Raw genomic sequence first — 20,025 nt, 5'->3', positions numbered from 1 at the left:
GTTAGTAGGGTTTTGGTGCTTCATGATTAGTGAGGTGTGGTTAGTGTAGGAGGCTGGACTGGCTTGTAGTAAGTACCAAGGCGTACTTACACCTTGCACCAGGCCCAGGTATCGCTTATTAGTGTATAGGGTGTCTAGCAGCTTCTGCTGATAGATAATGGTAGCTTAGCAGAGCAGCTTAGGCTGAACTAGGAGACGAGTGAAGCTCCTACAGTACCACTAGTGTCACTTTCACAATATCATAAGAAAACACAATACACAGAAATACTAAAAATAAAGGTACTTTATTTTTATGACAATATTCCAAAGTATCTCAGAGTGTACCCTCAGTATGAGGATAGCAAATATACCCAAGATATATGTACACAATACCAAAAATATGCAGTATAGTCTTAGAAAACAGTGTAAACAATGTATAGTTACAATAGGATGCAATGGGGACAGATAGGGATAGGGGCAACACAAACCATATACTCCAAAAGTGGAATGCGAACCACGAATGGACCCCAAACCTATGTGACCTTGTAGAGGGTCGCTGGGACTGTAAGAAAACAGTGAGGGTTAGAAAAATAGCCCACCCCAAGACCCTTAAAAGTGAGTGCAAAGTGCACTAAAGTTCCCCAAACGACATAGAAGTCGTGATAGGGGAATTCTGCAGGAAAGACACAAAACAGCAATGCAACAACGATGGATTTCCAGTCGAGGGTACCTGTGGAACAAGGGGACCAAGTCCAAAAGTCACAAGCAAGTCGGAGATGGGCAGATGCCCAGGAAATGCCAGCTGTGGGTGCAAAGAAGCTGCTACTAGGCAGTAGAAGCTGAGGATTCTGCAGGAACGACAAGGGCTAGAAACTTCCCCTTTGGAGGATGGATCCCCCACGCCGTAGAGAGTCGTGCAGAAGTGTTTTCCTGAAGAAAGACCGCCAACAAGCCTTGCTAGCTGCAAATCGTGCAGTTAGGGTTTTTGGATGCTGCTGTGGCCCAGGAGGGACCAGGATGTCGCCAATTGCGTCTGGGGTCAGAGGGGGCGTCGAGCAAGACAAGGAGCCCTCTCAGAAGCAGGCAGCACCCACAGAAGTGCCGGAACAGGCACTACGAAGAGGAGTGAAACAGTGCTCACCAGAAGTTGCACAAAGGAGTCCCATGCCGCCGGGGGACAACTTAGAAAGTCGTGCAATGCAGGTTAGAGTGCCGTGGACCCAGGCTTGGCTGTGCACAAAGGATTTCCGCTGGAAGTGCACAGAGGCCGGAGTAGCTGCAAAAGACGCGGTTCCCAGCAATGCAGTCTGGCGTGGGGAGGCAAGGAGTTACCTCCACCAAACTTGGACTGAAGAGCCACTGGACTGTGGGAGTCACTTGGACAGAGTTGCTGGATTCAAGGGACCTTGCTCGTCGTGCTGAGAGGAGACCCAGGGGACCGGTGATGCAGTTCTTTGGTGCCTGCGGTAGCAGGGGGAAGATTCCGTCGACCCACGGGAGATTTCTTCGGAGCTTCTAGTGCAGAGAGGAGGCAGACTACCCCCACAGCATGCACCACCAGGAAAACAGTCGAGAAGGCGGCAGGATCAGTGTTACAGAGTTGCAGTAGTCGTCTTTGCTACTTTGTTGCAGTTTTGCAGGCTTCCAGCGCGGTCAGCAGTCGATTCCTTGGCAGAAGGTGAAGAGAAAGATGCAGAGGAACTCTGATGAGCTCTTGCATTCGTCATCTAAGGAATTCCCCAAAGCAGAGACCCTAAATAGCCAGAAAAGAGGGTTTGGCTACTTAGGAGAGAGAATAGGCTAGCAACACCTGAAGGAGCCTATCAGAAGGAGTCTCTGGCGTCACCTGCTGGCCCTGGCCACTCAGAGCAGTCCAGTGCGCCAGCAGCACCTCTGTTTCCAAGATGACAGAGGTCTGGAGCACACTGGAGGAGCTCTGGGCACCTCCCAGGGGAGGTGCAGGTCAGGGGAGTGGTCACTCCCCTTTCCTTTGTCCAGTTTTGCTCCAGAGCAGGTCTGAGGGGTCCCTGAACCGGTGTAGACTGGCTTATGCAGAAATGAGCACCATCTGTGCCCATGAAAGCATTTCCAGAGGCTGGGGGAGGCTACTCCTCCCCTGCCTTAACACCTTTTTCCAAAGGGAGAGGGTGTAACACCCTCTCTCTGAGGAAGTCCTTTGTTCTGCCATCTTGGGCCAAGCCTGGCTGGACCCCAGGAGGGCAGAAACCTGTCTGAGGGGTTGGCAGCAGCAGCAGCTGCAGTGAAACCCCTGAAAAGGCAGTTTGGCAGTACCAGGGTCTGTGCTACAGACCCGTGGGATCATGGGATTGTGCCAACAATGCCAGGATGGCATAGAGGGGGCAATTCCATGATTTTAGACATGTTACATGGCCATATTCGGAGTTACCATTGTGAAGCTACACATAGGTAGTGACCTATGTGTAGTGCACGCGTGTAATGGTGTCCCCGCACTCACAAAGTCCGGGGAATTTGCCCTGAACAATGTGGGGGCACCTTGGCTAGTGCCAGGGTGCCCACACACTAAGTAACTTTGCACCTAACCTTTACCAGGTAAAGGATAGACATATAGGTGACTTATAAGTTACTTAAGTGCAGTGGTAAATGGCTGTGAAATAACGTGGACGTTATTTCACTCAGGCTGCAGTGGCAGGCCTGTGTAAGAATTGTCAGAGCTCCCTATGAGTGTCAAAAGAAATGCTGCAGCCCATAGGGATCTCCTGGAACCCCAATACCCTGGGTACCTTAGTACCATATACTAGGGAATTATAAGGGTGTTCCAGTATGCCAATGTGAATTGGTGAAATTGGTCACTAGCCTGTTAGTGACAATTTGGAAAGAAATGAGAGAGCATAACCACTGAGGTTCTGAATAGCAGAGCCTCAGTGAGACAGTTAGTCATAACACAGGTAACACATTCAGGCACACTTATGAGCACTGGGGCCCTGGCTGGCAGGGTCCCAGTGACACATACAACTAAAACAACATATATACAGTGAAAAATGGGGGTAATATGCCAGGCAAGATGGTACTTTCCTACACAACCCCCCCCAAACGAAGGACAATAAGACTAGTCATTACCTGATGGGTCTTCATTGTCTAAGTGGAAATATCTGGAGAGTCCATCTGCATTGGAGTGGGTACTCCCAGGTCTATGTTCCACTGTATAGTCCATTCCCTGTAGGGATATGGACCACCTCAACAATTTAGGATTTTCACCTTTCATTTGTTTTAGCCAAAGTAGAGGTTTGTGGTCTGTCTGAACAATGAAGTGAGTGCCAAACAGGTATGGCCTCAACTTCTTCAGTGCCCAGACCACAGCAAAGGCCTCCCTCTCAATGGCAGACCAACGCTTTTCTCTAGGGGTCAACCTCCTACTAATAAAAGCAACAGGTTGATCCTGGCCCTCAGAATTAAGTTGTGATAGGACTGCCCCTACTCCTAATTCAGATGCATCAGTTTTGACATAGATTTTTTTAGAGTAACAAGGGCTTTTCAGGACAGGTGCAGAGCACATGGCCTGCTTCAGCTCCTCAAAAGCTTTCTGACAGTTTGCTGTCCATAATACCTTCTTAGGCATTTTCTTTGAAGCGAGGTCATTAAGAGGGGCTGCAATGGAGCCATAGTTCTTTATGAACCTCCTATAGTACCCAGTGAGGCCTAAAACGGCTCTCACCTGAGTCTGAGTAGTAGGGGGAACCCAATCAATAATTGTTTGGATTTTCCTCTGAAGGGGTGCAATCTGTTCTCCACCAACCAGGTGTCCCAGATAAACCACCTTCCCCTGCCCTATCTGGCAATTTGAAGCCTTGATAGTGAGGCCTGCCTTTTGCAGGGCCTCTAAAACTTTCCATAGGTGGACCAGGTGATCATCCCAGCTGGAGCTAAAGACAGCTATATCGTCCAAATATGCTGCACTAAAAGCTTCCAGCCCTTGCAGGACTGTGTTCACCAACCTCTGAAAAGTGGCAGGTGCATTTCTCAATCCAAAAGGCATTACTGTGAATTGGTAATGTCCTCCAATGGTTGAAAATGCAGTTTTAGCTTTTGCATCTTCTGATAATTTGATCTGCCAATACCCTGCAGTCAAATCAAAAGTGCTTAGATACTTGGCAGATGCCAGTGTATCTATGAGCTCATCTGCCCTGGGTATAGGGTGAGCGTCAGTTTTGGTTACCTGGTTGAGACCTCTGTAGTCTACACAAAACCGCATTTCCTTCTTTCCATCTTTGGAATGAGGTTTTGGTGCAAGTACCACAGGAGAAGCCCATGGACTTTCAGAGTGCTCAACCACTCCTAGTTCTAACATTTTCTGCACCTCTTGCTTTATGCAGTCTCTGACATGGTCAGGCTGCCTATAGATCTTATTTTTGACAGGCAAGCTGTCTCCAGTATCTATAGTGTGCTCACACCAAGAAGTGGTACCTGGCACAGTAGAGAAGAGTTCAGAAAACTGACCCAGGAGATTTATGCAGTGGTCTTTCTGCTCAGCAGTAAGACAATCTGCTAGTACAACCCCTTCCACTAGAGCATCTTGTTCTGTGGAAGAGAAGAGGTCAGGGAGAGGATCACTGTCTTCTTCCCGTCCCTCATCAGTTGCCATGAGCAGGGTGAGATCAGCCCTGTCATAGTAGGGTTTCAGGCGATTGACATGGAGCACCCTAAGGGGACTCCTGGCAGTGCCTAAGTCAACTAAGTAGGTGACTTCACCCCTTTTCTCAACAATTGTGTGGGGTCCACTCCATTTATCTTGGAGTGCTCTTGGGGCCACAGGCTCCAAGACCCACACTTTCTGCACTGGTTGGTACTGAACCAAAACAGCCTTCTGGTCATGCCATTGCTTTTGGAGCTCTTGGCTGGCCTGAAGGTTTTTACTGGCCTTTTTCATGTACTCAACCATCCTTGATCTGAGGCCAAGTACATAGTCCACTATGTCTTGCTTTGGAGCTTTTAAAGGTTGTTCCCAACCCTCCTTAACAAGTGTTAGGGGACCTCTCACAGGGTGTCCAAAAAGAAGTTCAAAGGGGCTGGAGCCCACCCCTTTCTGGGGTACCTCCCTGTAAGCAAAAAGGAGGCATGGTAAAAGGATATCCCATCTCCTGCAGAGTTTTTCAGGGAGTCCCATAATCATGCCTTTGAGAGTTTTGTTAAATCTCTCCACCAGTCCATTTGTTTGTGGATGATAGGGTGTGGTGAACTTGTATGTAACCAGTGGCGTAGCGTGGGTTGTCAGCACCCGGGGCAAGGCAAGTAATTTGCGCCCCCTAACCCGTGGGCACCCGGGGCAAGGCAAGTAATTTGCGCCCCCTAACCCGTGGATTTTAGCACTCGAGTCTCTTCCAAGATGTTGCGCCCGGTGCGGCCGGCCCCCCCTGCACCCCCCACGCTACGCCACTGTATGTAACACCACACTCCTTCCACATGGCCTTTAAGTAAGCAGACATGAAATTGCTTCCCCTGTCTGATACCACCTCTTTTGGGAAGCCCACCCTGGAAAAGATTCCCAGGAGGGCCTTTGCGACTGCAGGAGCTGTAGTGGTCCTTAGAGGAATTGCTTCAGGATATCTGGTGGCATGGTCCACTACCACCAAGATAAACCTATTGCCTGAAGCAGTAGGAGGGTCAAGGGGGCCAACTATGTCAACCCCTACCCTTTCAAAGGGAACCCCAACCACAGGCAGTGGAATAAGGGGTGCCTTTGGAGTGCCACCTGTCTTGTCCCTGGCTTGACAGGTTTCACAGGACTTACAAAAATATTTTGTGTCCTCAGACATTCTAGGCCAATGAAACAAGGGAACAAGCCTGTCCCAAGTTTTCATTTGCCCCAAATGTCCAGCTAAGGGAATGTCGTGAGCAAGAGTTAGGAGGAACTTTCTGTACTCCTGAGGAATCACCAATCTCCTGGCAGCTCCAGGTTTTGGATCCCTTGCTTCAGTGTACAAGAGGTTGTCCTCCTAGTAAACTCTGTGAGAGTCACTAACATCTCCATTTGCTTGTTTGACAGCTTGCTGTCTTAGACCCTCTAGTGTGGGACAGGTTTGCTGTGCCACACTCAGCTCCTCCCTGGCAGGCCCCCCTTCACCCAAAAGCTCAGCAGTGTCTGCTTCCAGCTCCTCTGGTGTAGGTTCTGTACAGAGTGGGAATTCTTCTTCCTCAGAAGTAGAATCCACTGTAGAGGGAGGGATAGTAGGTAGTGTTTTACTTCTACTAGCCCTAGTTTTAGGGAGCACTTGGTCCATTCTTCCAGGATCCAAGTCACCCTGTCCTTTTTGCTTTTTGTCCTGAGCCCTGGTTAAAGCAAAAATATGCCCTGGAATGCCCAGCATTGCTGCATGAGCCTCCAACTCCACTTCTGCCCAAGCTGATGTCTCTAAATCATTCCCTAATAGACAGTCTACAGGTAAATCTGAGGCAACCACAACTTTCTTTGGGCCAGTAACCCCCCCCCCAGTTGAGATTCACAACAGCCATGGGGTGGCTAAGGGTGTTGTTATGAGCATCGGTTACTTGGTACTGGTGACCAAGTAGGTGTTGTTCAGGGTGGACCAGTTTCTCTATTACCATTGTAACACTGGCACCAGTGTCCCTGTAGGCCTGAACCTCAACACCATTTATTAAGGGTACTTGCTTGTACTTATCCATGTTAAGGGGACAAGCAACCAAGGTGGCTAAATCAATAGCCCCCTCAGAGACTAACACAGCCTCTGTGGTCTCCCTAATCAGACCAACCCCAACTAAATTACCAAAGGTGAGCCCAGCTACTCCCTTAGATTGGCTATTAGTAGGTTTGTTCTCACCACCACTGCTATTAGTAGGGACACTAGGGGTAGCAGTAGGGGTTGTAGTGGTAGGAGGCTTGGTGCTTTTCTTTGGACAACTGGGATCTGTTGTCCAATGGCCTTTTATTTTACATAAATAGCACCATGGTTTCTTTTCTTTGTTTTGATTGGAAGAGGATTTGGGCCCACCACCCCCACCAGAGTGTTTTTGTAGGCCTGATGAAGTCTCACTTTTAGATTTGTCCCCACCCTTGTCAGAAGACTTACCATCCTTCTTCTTATTGCCATCTTTGTCACCCCCTGTATGAACTTTTCTGTTCACCCTTGTTCTGACCCATTTGTCTGCCTTCTTTCCCAATTCTTGGGGAGAGGTCAGATCAGAGTCCACCAAGTACTGGTGCAACAAATCAGACACACAATTATTAAGAATATGCTCTCTCAGGATCAAGTTATACAGGCTTTCATAATCAGGAACTTTACTGCCATGTAACCACCCCTCCAAGGCCTTCACTGAATGGTCAACAAAATCAACCCAGTCTTGTGAAGACTCCTTTTTGGTCTCTCTGAACTTCATCCTGTACTGTTCAGTGGTTAAGCCATAACCATCCAGGAGTGCATTCTTAAGAACTGTAAAATTATTGGCATGACTTTCTTTCACAGTAAGGAGCCTATCCCTACCCTTTCCACTAAATGATAGCCATAGGATAGCAGCCCACTGCCTTTGAGGGACATCCTGTACAACACAGGCCCTCTCAAGTGCAGCAAACCACTTGTTAATGTCATCCCCCTCCTTATAAGGGGGAACTATCTTGTGCAGATTCCTGGAATCATGCTCTTTTGCAGGATGACTATGGGGAATACTGCTGCTGCCACCATGGGTTTCTAAACCCAATTTCTGTCTTTCCCTTTCCACTTCTAAGGACTGTCTATCCAAATCCAGCTGTTGCTTCTTGAGCTTCAGTCTGGTTTGTTCCACTCTCAATCTATTGAGCTCCCTTTCTAACAATCTGTCACCAGGGTGGGTGGGAGGGACATTCCTTGATACAGAAGTATGGTGAGAATGAACAGAATGAGACCCATCCCTTACTGAAGGCACCCTAACAGCTTGGTTAACAGAAGCATCACTTCTACTATGGTGAGAAGGAATGCTCTTGCTATGATGTGAGACAACACTATCAGTATGGTGTGACTCTGCATCAGTACCAACTATGCTAGGCTGTCTACTAATGGGCAGGCTAGGAAGTTTCTTTCCTGAAATCTTTTTCTAGGGGAGTCCCTGGATCAGATTGGGAACCATTAGCTACTTTTTTCCACAGAAGGGGCACCTCTGGCCGTATCCTGTTCTATAAACATGTTAACCAACAGTTCTCTGGGGGGATTCTTCCCTACACTCAAACCTCTCTCTATGCAGAGACTCCTTGCTCCTTTCCAGCTAAGGTGATCATATGCAAGTTTGGACAGATCAACAGTTTGGCCTGTGCCAGACATTTTAGACAGTGTTTAAGTGACAGAAAAAGAGAGAAAAAGGTTTTCAGAACTTTTGGAAAGACAGAAAAAAAACTTTAAAAACTTTTTAAACTGCCTTAACACCTTTTTCCAAAGAGAGAGGGTGTAACACCCTCTCTCTGAGGAAGTCCTTTGTTCTGCCATCTTGGGCCAAGCCTGGCTGGACCCCAGGAGGGCAGAAACCTGTCTGAGGGGTTGGCAGCAGCAGCAGCTGCAGTGAAACCCCTGAAAAGGCAGTTTGGCAGTACCAGGGTCTGTGCTACAGACCCGTGGGATCATGGGATTGTGCCAACAATGCCAGGATGGCATAGAGGGGGCAATTCCATGATCTTAGACATGTTACATGGCCATATTCGGAGTTACCATTGTGAAGCTACACATAGGTAGTGACCTATGTGTAGTGCACGCGTGTAATGGTGTCCCCGCACTGACAAAGTCTGGGGAATTTGCCCTGAACAATGTGGGGGCACCTTGGCTAGTGCCAGGGTGCCCACACACTAAGTAACTTTGCACCTAACCTTTACCAGGTAAAGGATAGACATATAGGTGACTTATAAATTACTTAAGTGCAGTGGTAAATGGCTGTGAAATAACGTGGACTTTATTTCACTCAGGCTGCAGTGGCAGGCCTGTGTAAGAATTGTCAGAGCTCCCTATGGGTGGCAAAATAAATGCTGCAGCCCATAGGGATTTCCTGGAACCCCAATACCCTAGGTACCTTAGTACCATATACTTGGGAATTATAAGGGTGTTCCAGTATGCCAATGTGAATTGGTGAAATTGGTCACTAGCCTGTTAGTGACAATTTGGAAAGAAATGAGAGAGCATAACCACTGAGGTTCTGAATAGCAGAGCCTCAGTGAGACAGTTAGTCATAACACAGGTAACACATTCAGGCACACTTATGAGCACTGGGGCCCTGGCTGGCAGGGTCCCAGTGACACATACAACTAAAACAACATATATACAGTGAAAAATGGGGGTAACATGCCAGGCAAGATGGTACTTTCCTACAGTTAGAGAGTTCACATTTAGCTGTTTTCCTAACATTATTCAGACATGACTGAGGGTCATATTTATTTACGCCGGGAGGAGATACAGGAGGGCGTGAATATGGGCCCAGAGCTTGCTGCAATGATTGATTAGGCCGTTTCCAAAGCAGTGGGGACCGCAGTGTCATTGGCATTGCAAAAGTGTCAGAGTTCCACCGCCAAGACCCCTAGGGGCTCTACAGGAAACTCGCCACAGACGCATCGTACAGATGCAGATAACGCCCTTTGTGGGGAGCAGGGTGATAACAAGTCCAGACAAATGGCAGACACATTCAACCTTTCGTATCAGCTATCCCAGTCAGCGGGCCCTAGTGGCCTTGCACAGTCTACGTGCAGCAGGCTTCCAAATCAGGGTTTTGATCAGGACCAAGGGGACTCAGATTCCCCTTACTTTGATGACTCTGATAGGAAGTCTAAACGATCCAGAGACTGGCATCCCTCTGGTGGGACAAAGATGAAAACGGACCCCTCTACACGGGGGAATGACCGGCATTTCAATAAGGATTTATTTAATCCCGAGGATATCAGGCATACACGCTCCTCGGAGTGGGAACCTTCAGAGAAGGTGGCATTTTACTTGAAGCAGCATCTTCGCCAGCCACTAGATAGAGAGGTTCGTAATAAGTTGAGGGCAGAATGCCCAAGACCCTCCAATGAGGGTAAAGTAGCAGCAATCCCAGAAATGGATACCACCAGGGTGACCTGTATGGGCAGACTGGTTAAGTATCCAAAGAGAGGTATTGATAGATCCTGGCGTTCTTGTCAGGATAAGTTGTTAGATAATACGGGACCCCTAATGAAAATAATGGAAATGGCAGAAGACGTCAAAAAGACAGGTGCAGCAATAGACCCCGAGATTTTATCTGGATGGACCAAGTCGGCGATATGTCTCCTGGGAACCACTAATTGTGTGATTTTCGGAGGAAGCGAGACACTCACTTTTGTTAAGCCTGGACCCCAAATTGGGTGAATTTGCTTCTGCAGAGGCTGGACCAGATGCCATGAAACTGGGAGGCAGGATGGCAGAGTGCCTGAACAAATGGAAATGAATTTAGTCAGACCCATGGGTTCTGCAAAAGGTACAGTGCTTCCACATCAAGTTTTGTGGTTCGCCCTTTCAAAGGATAAGGTCGACCCCTCTAGTTTTTCAAACAATATATGCACCCTTACAGAGCAGGAGAAGGACAATCGGGTAAGCAAGGGGGCCCTAGAAGGATCCTTTTTCACCTGAGACGTTTCTTGAGCAATATCTTGGTGGTAAGAAAAAAGGACAAAGGAGTGAGGCCGGTCATAAATTTGAAAGAATTCAATGGTTGGTTAGTGTACTGCCGTTTCAAGATGGTGGGAATCCATCTTGTGAGAGACTTGCTGAGGCAAGGGGATTGGATGATCAGGTTAGATCTCAAAGACACCTATCTGACAATTCCAATCTTTCCGCCGCCGGTTCCTCCAATTTCTCTGGCAGGATCAGGCATGTGTATTCAAAGTACTTCCTTTTGGCTTTTCCTCCGCCCCATGGTGTTTTCCTAAGCTACTCAAGCTGGTAGTAACCTGGCTGAGGACGCACAATATCTGAGTGATTCTAGCGACTGGAGGCTGGACACCCAGGTATTCCAAATTCTTTGTCAGAGATGGGGGAAGCCTCACATGGGTCTGTTTGCCTCACGGCTAAACATGTAGCTTCCACTTTTTTACAGCTGGAGATTGGACCCGGAAGCTGCTCAAGATGATGCCTTTTTACAGGAATGGGGATCGATTCTCAGTTACACCTTTACCCCGTTCATTGTGTTGTCCAAGGTTGCAACCCAGATCAAGAGGCAACAGGCAGGAATTATACTGGTGACTCCTTTTTGGAAGTCACAATCATGGTTCTCACTTTTCATGGAAATGTTGTGCGACTTCCCAGTGCAAATATTCAGCTTCCCGTCCACACTGCAAGGTCCTGCAGGGGAAAACCATCTGATGATTCGGGGCAACACTCTGCAACTGATGGCTTGGAGAATATCAGGGTCTGCAGGCAGGTGCAAGGGCTTTCAGAAACAGCGTCAACCTACATGGGACAAGCATGGGCAGCAGGAACCCACAAACGATACCGATCTGCTTGGTCTACATGGTATAGTTGGTGTTTGGAATGGGATATTGATCCAGTGGGGGTCCACATTGTATACGTATTGAATTTTCTGTCTCAACTATCAGACACAGGTAAGGCTTATTCAAAGGTTAACCCGTTTAGGCCCGCAATTTAAGCGGGGCATTTGCCAGTGATAGGCAAACCAGTGGCATCCCATCCTTTGAAGTGTTCACTTATGAAGGACATTAGATTCTATAACCCTCCACAACCTAAATATGCAGCCACTTGGGACGTGAACAAGGTTTTGAACCTTTTTTATGGAGTGGCCAGATAATGCAGCTCTCTCTAGTACACAACTTTTTGCCAAATTGACAATGTTATTGTTTCTCATCTCTTGTAAGAGAGTGTCGGATGTCGGGTCCCTGGATCTGAATGGGCGCTCCATTTCACCAGAAGACATGTTTTTCATAATTTTTAGAAGAATGAAATCCAATACCAAATCGGTATTTTATTCAGAATTTCCTGACAGGCCCAGATTGTGTGTTGTGAATTGTTTGAAGGAGTATGAGAGAGTGTCTGCAGATCTTAGACCAGGGAACATGCCAATTATTGGTTTTTTTTACCAAACCACACAAACCAGTTTTTTCTCCCGCCATGGCTAGGTCGGTTCTTTGGATCATGCAGGAGGCAGGTATTGATGTCTTAACTTTTGGGGCACATTCGACCAAGGGAGCCATGTCCTCTAAAGCATTCAAGTTGGTCGCACGTCTAGAAAATATTTTGAGCATCAGATTCTGTTTTTAAAAGATTTTATTTTAAACCAACTCCACAGTTGGCAAATAAGCTTTGAACTAGCATAATCGAGTCTCCAGTCCTGTCATAGAATGAAACATTTCCTAGCAAACATAAAGGAAAATTTCAATTCTATCAAGGACACAGAGACGAAGATTATCCCACCCTTACTGCCTGCGGAGGCGTGTTTCTTTCCCGTGGTGACTTCAGTATTTAGATCTATATTGGGAATAAGTAAACATGTTTCATTTGACTGTTTTATTGCATAGCTTCTTTCTTAATGCGTTATGGTGGAATATACTAATTGACTTCGAGTATAAAAGAATGGACTGGTAACATTTGTTTTCAATTTTAGCAATGGAGGAAAAATGAAAGATTTGGAAGATAACTGAGATTTTCCTAGCCTTGGTGTCTGAAAGGCTAGATTATATTGACGACACGGATGCGAGTATTATGCGTTCTTTTCTTACTTTATTTAACACAGCAGCCAAGAACTTCAAATCCCAGAAACCCTGGGAAAGAAACTACAAAATATCGTCACAATGCAGGTAACCAATCATGTATCGAGTATGAATACAATTATCTTGACTGAGAGCAACAAGCCCTCTTTTCTTGCTGCTCGCAGTCAAGATAAGTACTCTGCTCACTTTATCGACATATATTTTTTATGCGTCATATGTGTATTGAATGTATTTGATGTATCATTGTTATTCGCCTTGCCTTTCATGCCTCACACTTTCCATAAAGTAGTCCATGAAGAAGGAAGCAGGCTGAACAGGTAACCAGGAAGTACGATGAGACAAAATGGAACCCAGCGAATCCGAATGGAAATCAGCCGGATGTAGCAGAGCTGGTAGAAGGTAATGAAACTGCGAAGGAAACAATAGGGAGGGTTAAAGCAAATGCGACAGGATAATACTCGCCTCCGTGTTTTTAATAAAATCTAGCCTTTCAGACACCAAGGATAGGAAAATCTCAATTTTATTACAAGACCGGAGTCTCATATTATGCTAGTTCAAAGCAATGAAATAACATTGTCCAATGGATGATCAAGAGGTTTACAATAAAATGTTCTAAAAGTATTGACGTTTGACAAATCTGCAGATCTGAGAATAGCCTGCAACCCAATCCCTTCCCCCCGAAAAAGGCGCAAGAGGCCGCAGCCCCTCTCACCGAATGGGCACCAAAGGAAAGGGTAGAAATGCCCACGAGGGACATGAGCCATTTAATCCAACGGGCCAGAGTAGGAGCAGAAACAGGATTATGTGGCCTTTGAAAGGAGATGAGTAACTGGGAAGAGAAAACGTTTCTAAGCTCTGCAGTTTGAGAAACGTAAGACTTTAAACAATTGCCAACACACAGCTTGGGTTGTGAGGGAAAAAAGGGGTAAAACATAGATGATAAATTAGTTTTGGTGCGTCTACTGACCTGGAAATAAATGCCCATGGAGGAATAACGGAAAGAGAAAACATCTAAAGCTTTTACATCAGAAACACGTTTAATAGATACCAAACAAAAAGCATTGTCAATTTAGCAGACAAATGTTTGAGCGATAACTGATCATTATCTGGCCATGTAAAAAAAAGACGAAATACAGTATTAACATCCCCCATAACATTGTATTTAGGAATCGGAGGTTTAACAAAACGTACTCCCTTCAACAATCGGCAGACTAAAGGATGTTCACCAATAGGTCTTCCGTCCACTCTGACATGTTCTGAAGAGATTGCAGATCTGTATGTGTTAACAGTCCGATAGGCTTTACCTTGTGACGCTAAAGAAGAAAGAAAATTGACTACCAAGGTTACATCTGCTAAAACGGGATCTGAATCCCTGTCCAGACACCAGCTACACCAGGCCATCCAGGCCGACTTATAGACTTTCGTTGTGCCTGGAGCTCATGATTGCTGGATAAAGTGGATAGCTTCTTTCGAAATTCCTAGGGCTCTCCAGGAAGCCCCCAAATCCTCCAGGCCACTAGATGAAGGGTGTTGTCTATGACTAGGGGATGAGGAAGGCCTTGGGGGTTCAGGAGTAAATCAGGAAAAGGAGGAATCAACACTGGAAAATCCGAAGTCAGCTCCAGAATGATTGGATACCAAGGTTGGGACTGCCAAAAGGGAGTGATCAAGACAATGGATGACTGTTGTCTGCGAACATGTGCTAGGACCCGAGCAAGAAGGGCAAAGGGAGGAAAGGCATAGAGGAGGGAAGGGGGCCATGACTGAAGGAAGGCATCTGTGGTCATTGCCAAGGGGTCTGGTCTCCAACTGAAAAAAGAAGGGAACTGAGTATTGAGACGGAAGCAAAGCGGTCTATCGACATTATGCCAAAGATGGAAGAAAGATGATTGAAAATGGAAGGATGCAGACACCAGTCGCTTGAATCGTAGATATGTCTGGAAAACCAATCGGCCACGACATTGAGCTGGATCAGTAGTTATTCTGCCCTGACCTAAATGTTTTTCTGCAGGCAGAATTCCCATAGGCTTTTGGCCAGTAAGGCCAGAGGTCTGAATCTGGTACCTCCCAAATGATTTATGTATCTGACCGTTGACAGGTTGTCCATTCGGAGTAGCACCATGCACCTTACTCTGCCTTTTGTAAAGGACTGGATGGCAAAGGAACCTGCAAGCATCTTTAAACAATTGATGTGCAGTGTTGACTCCTGAGCGGACCATAAACCCCCAGTTGAGAGTTGACCACATCTTGCGCCCCAACCTGTCAGACTTGCATCTGACTCTAAGACAAGATCTGGGGCGGCAGAGAAAATCGTTCTCCCGGTCCAGGCATCTAAGTGACTGAGCCACCAAAGGAGCTCCTCCCTGGATTCCGCGTCTAGAATGACTGAATCTGAATAAGCTAGGCCTTGACGGAGATGATGGATTAGTAGTCTTTGAAGGGCCCTGTAATGAAGAGGCCCTGGGAAGATTTCCTAAATGGAGGAAGAGAGAACGCCCACTAAACGAGCCATAGACCTGAGGGAGGTACAGTAAATGGATAAGGCGTGACAAATCTCTTTCTTTATCAAGTCTACTTTCATTTGAGGGAGTTAAGAATCAAATCGACTGTATTTATCAAAAAGCAGAGGAACTCCAATTGTTAGGAAGGGATAAGAACTGACTTGTTAGGATTGATGAAGAAGCCGAGACTTATCAAAAGATTCTGACAAAGATCCAGATGAACCAAAAGCCGGGACCTGTCCTGGGCCATTATGAGGAAGTCTTTGAGATAGACTATGAGCCTGACACCCTGAGCCCTGAGAAAGGCAACAACCGGTTTGAGAATCTTGGTATAGCACCAAGGGGCTGAAGACAAACCGAAAGGCAGCATCTTGAATTGGAAGGAACAATCTTCCCACTGGAACTGAAGGAACTTCCTGAAAGCCAGATGCACGGGATGCAGGGGGACCGAAAGATAGGTATCCTGGAGGTCTAGACGGACCAGCCAATCGCCCTGAAGGAGAAGGTCTCTGAGATGAAGGATAGTCTCCATCTTGAAATGATGATACACTACGAAGTCGTTGAACAGTCTTTAAATTTATGACTGGATGATGTTTGTTGTTTTTCTTGTGAACAAGAAATATATTGCTCAGGAACCCAGAAGAGTTGAAGTAGACCCTTTCTATGGCTTGTTTAATCAGTAAAGCCTGTATCTCGTCCTTCACCAACAGAAACTGATCGTCTGAAAGATGAAGGGGATGAGGAAGATGGGTCTGGAAGGGGCGTTGGTAACATTCTGTGCAATAACCCTGGACCGTCTGTAAAACCCAGGGATCCGATGTGAGAGACAACCAAGCGCCTAGACAAGAAGCTAATCTGCCTCCTACGAGAGGAAGGCCAGAAATGAAAGTTCTTACCTGCGAGTTGATCGCTCTTGGGCTTGAAACCCCTGCCGCAGCCTCCACAGAAACGTCGGGGATCGAACTGGGGTTTGTATCCCTGGTAGTCTTAGCTGGGAGTCTTGGTTACAGGATCCTCGGTGGAGGTATTGTCCTCGAGATGTATAACGGCCGGCAAAGCGACTCCTTCCTCTGCCGGCCCTGCCAAAAACCCGCTGGGAAAAAAATGTCTTCATAGAAGCCTGGGCTTTGTCAATAGAAGCGAAGGTTGAGACATATCTGCTCATTTCCTTGATGAAGGAATCTCCAAATAGAAGACCTTCAGCCTTAGGTCCTTCTTCTTTGGTGGCTAAGGAACTTAACTTCGGGTCAATCTTGAGCAAAAGGCTCTTACGTTGCTCCTGAGATATACAAGCATTGGCATTGCCAAGCATGCAAATTGTTCTTTGTGCCCAACTGGACAGGGTTCCGGGTCCACCTGACCGCCCTCCAATTTAGCCTCTTTGGCGAGGTCCAAAATCCTTGTTGAAGGACCAACCAGATCAAGTAGTCTGGCCTGGCAGTTAGACCAGGCTCTATGGACCCCTTTTTTGGGATCCTTGCTGAGCTTGGTAAAAAAATAACAACATGTTCCGGTCAATAGAGGGGGTATCAGCTACCTTGGATGGAAGGGAAGGTCTGGGACATTCGGACTTCAATTTATTCCTGCATGACTTGTCCAAAGCGAGCCTTAAATAAAACAGAACATAGTCTGAGACATGCTCACAAGGGAAGCACTCAGAGGAATTAGGATGGTGGATCGAAGTAAGGTCTAACACGAGTTCCCCAAACTGGTCCACCAAGTCATCAGACAGTGCGAGGGATGAAATAACAGAGGGAGACATTTTTCACCTTTTCTCCAAAGGCCCATGATCAGAGATATAATCTTTGACAGAAATGTCAAAGGTATCATCCCCATCACTGTCCATATCTCTGAGGTTAGTGACATTAAGGGGAGAAGAAGGTAGCCCCGAACTATTCGCCTCTCGGGTGGGAGGCCCAATTTTAATAGAAACACCTTTAAGAGGTACCCGGGAGGGAGCCGCACGTTTCGTTCCCTTTTTTGAAGGAACATCACCAGAGGGCTGAAGCATTTTAGATAATGAGGCTTCTAAATTCTTGGAAATATCCAGCAAGGAAACAGAAACGGCATGCTGCACCGACTCTTTAATAAGAGACTTTAAAATGTCTTTCAAAAACTGGGTCTGTCCATCCCCAGACAATATAAGGTAAAAGGAATAAATAAATAAATACTAATAAAAAGTGTATAACAATATTCAACAAGTTTTAACCAATATTTAACAAAAAAACAACAAATATTGGCATTGGAAACCCAGGTAACGAAGAAAAACCCACAACAAACTATAAATATTTATTGAGGAGGAAAACTAGACAAGCAGGGGTTAACCCAGCTGAGGCCGGAGGGCGTGTGTCAGGGAGGAGCCCGAGAAGGACTGCCGGAGACAGAACGGGAATGCCCGAGGGGAAGGAAATCCCGGAAGGCAGACAAAATACCAACACAGCAAGCGAGGGGCAATTCGTTTGAGGCCTTGCAATGAGGAAGCGTTGGACAGCCGTTAGAGCGTAACGGCCGAAGATAGAACGCCTCGGGGATAGAATGCCCTGAGGAAACAGCACGCGACGGTTGGAAAGAAAGCGCGAGGCACTAAAGGCAAGGCGAATAACAATGATACATCAAATACATTGAATACACATATTTTGCATAAAAAATAAATGTTGATAAAGTGAGCAGAGTACTTATCTTGACTGCGAGCAGCAAGAAAAGAGGGCTTGTTGCTCTCAGTCAAGATACATGATTGGTTACCTGCATTGTGACGGTATTTTGTAGTTTCTTTCCTAGGTTTCTGGGATTTGTAGTTCTTGGCTACTGTGGTAAATAAAGTAAGACAAGAACGCATAACATGACCCTCCGGTCTTGTAATAAAATTCAGATACATTGTCGCTTTGACAGCCTTTGCACAAAGAAAGAGGACAAAATGGGAATGTCCTAGGATGTTATAGTGTAAAGTACACTGTGATTGGACTGCTTGGGTCAGATGTTATATGGCCTTTGGAATGGATTAATGGGATTTGTAGTTCTTTTATTTTGTTACTGTGAGTCTGAATAAAGAAAGAACTAAGCATAATCTTCTCCTCCATGTCCTTAATAGAATTGACATTTTCCTTTATGTTTGCTAGGAGATGTTTCATTCTTAATAAACAAAGACCCCTTACTCTATTCACCCCTGGCACCCACCCATGTATTTCTTTTTCATCCACAATCTTACCCTATCCCTCATTCCACAAATTAAGAGATTTCTTTCACACTAAACTTTGCCCCCCTCCCCACATGCCACAGCATGTCACATACTTCTGACATGCACTGTCTCGACTAAATGGGCCACAAATCTCATAGACACCTCTAAGGGGTGATTTGCAATGGGACCTCTGTCATTTGGGTAAAATAAAAAAGGAATTGACAAACAATATAAAAAACGATTTGGAGGGGTTGGGGTTCAAATTCTTGTCAAAAGTATTCATAACCCATGGTTGAAACTTCTATGCTTTCCATCCTGGCCCATGAAGCCCTTTGCAAAATACCTATGTATCATAGAAACAGTGTTAAAGTTCTTCCTCTATTTCCATTGTCATTTTTCTTTTACATGCCACAAAAATCAAAGTTGCTTTTTATTCTTAATAAACAAAGACACATTACTCTCTTCAACCCTGGCAGTGATCCATGCATTTCCTTTTCTTCCACAATCCTACTCCATTTCTCATTCCACAAATTAAGGGATTTCTTTCACACTAACCCTTGCCTCCCTCCAACATGCCACAGCATGTCACAAAGTTTTGACATGCACTGGCATGACCAAATCGGTCATAAATCTCCCAGACACCTGTAAGGGGTGATTACAAAGGGACCACTGTCATTTGGGTAAAATAAAAAAGAAATTGACAAACAATATGCAGAGCTATTTGGAGGGGGTGGGGTTTGAACTCTTGTCAAAAGCACTCTTAGCCCAAAGATGTATCCACTGTTCCACCCATCCTGCTCGACAGAAGCAAGGGCAAAATGCCCTTGTAGCATAGAAACAGTATGGAATTCCTTCTCCTATTTCCATTGTCATTTTCCTTCTACATGCCACAAAAATCACAGTTGCTTTTCATTCTTAATAAACAAAGACCCTTTACTCTTTTCAACCCTGGCACTGACTCATGCATTGCTCTTTCTTCTACAATCTTACTCTAGCTCTCATTCCACAAATTAAGTGATTTCTTTCACACTAAAACTTGGTCCCCCCCAACATGCCACCTCATGTCACAAATTTCTGACATACCTTGGCATGACCAAATGGGCTGCAGATCTCCCAGACACTAATAGGCGGAGTTTTACAAAGGGCTCACTATCATTTGGGTAAAATAAAAAGAAATTTGAAAAGCAGTCTGAAAAACACACTTCTTCAGGAGGGGTTTGAAACCTTGTCAAGGAAATTCATGACTCAGGTATCACCACAATATCACCCACTCTCCTTTTTCAGTATTATGACAATACACATTCTTATCATGGATGTAGTGCAGAAGTCCATCTCCCATGTTCCTTGTGATTTTTGTTTTACTTGCTACAATTTCACAGTTGTTTTTATTATGCTTTATACACAAATAACCCTTTCTTTGTTTCACTCTGAGACCAGCTCCATGCATTTATGTTTCTCACAAAATTGTACATTTAATAGCAATCATGAATAAGAATTTGTGAAAGATTTTGATACCATTCGTGAACGAGAATTTTCAATTAAAGGCTCTAAGAGGATGATTACGTATTCTCCTCTTTGCTGTATTCAAAGTTGCAGCCATGTAAACAAACATGTAACCATATTTGTAGAAGAAAAAAACTACAAATCCCAGAGTTCCAACATGAACCACACATAACACATTAGAAGGTCGA

The sequence above is a fragment of the Pleurodeles waltl genome, chromosome 7 (genome assembly GCF_031143425.1).
Source record: "Pleurodeles waltl isolate 20211129_DDA chromosome 7, aPleWal1.hap1.20221129, whole genome shotgun sequence".
In the NCBI taxonomy this organism is placed as follows: Eukaryota; Metazoa; Chordata; class Amphibia; order Caudata; family Salamandridae; genus Pleurodeles; species Pleurodeles waltl.
The sequence above is the reverse complement of the archived record's forward strand: the minus strand, read 5'-3'. Positions refer to the sequence as shown.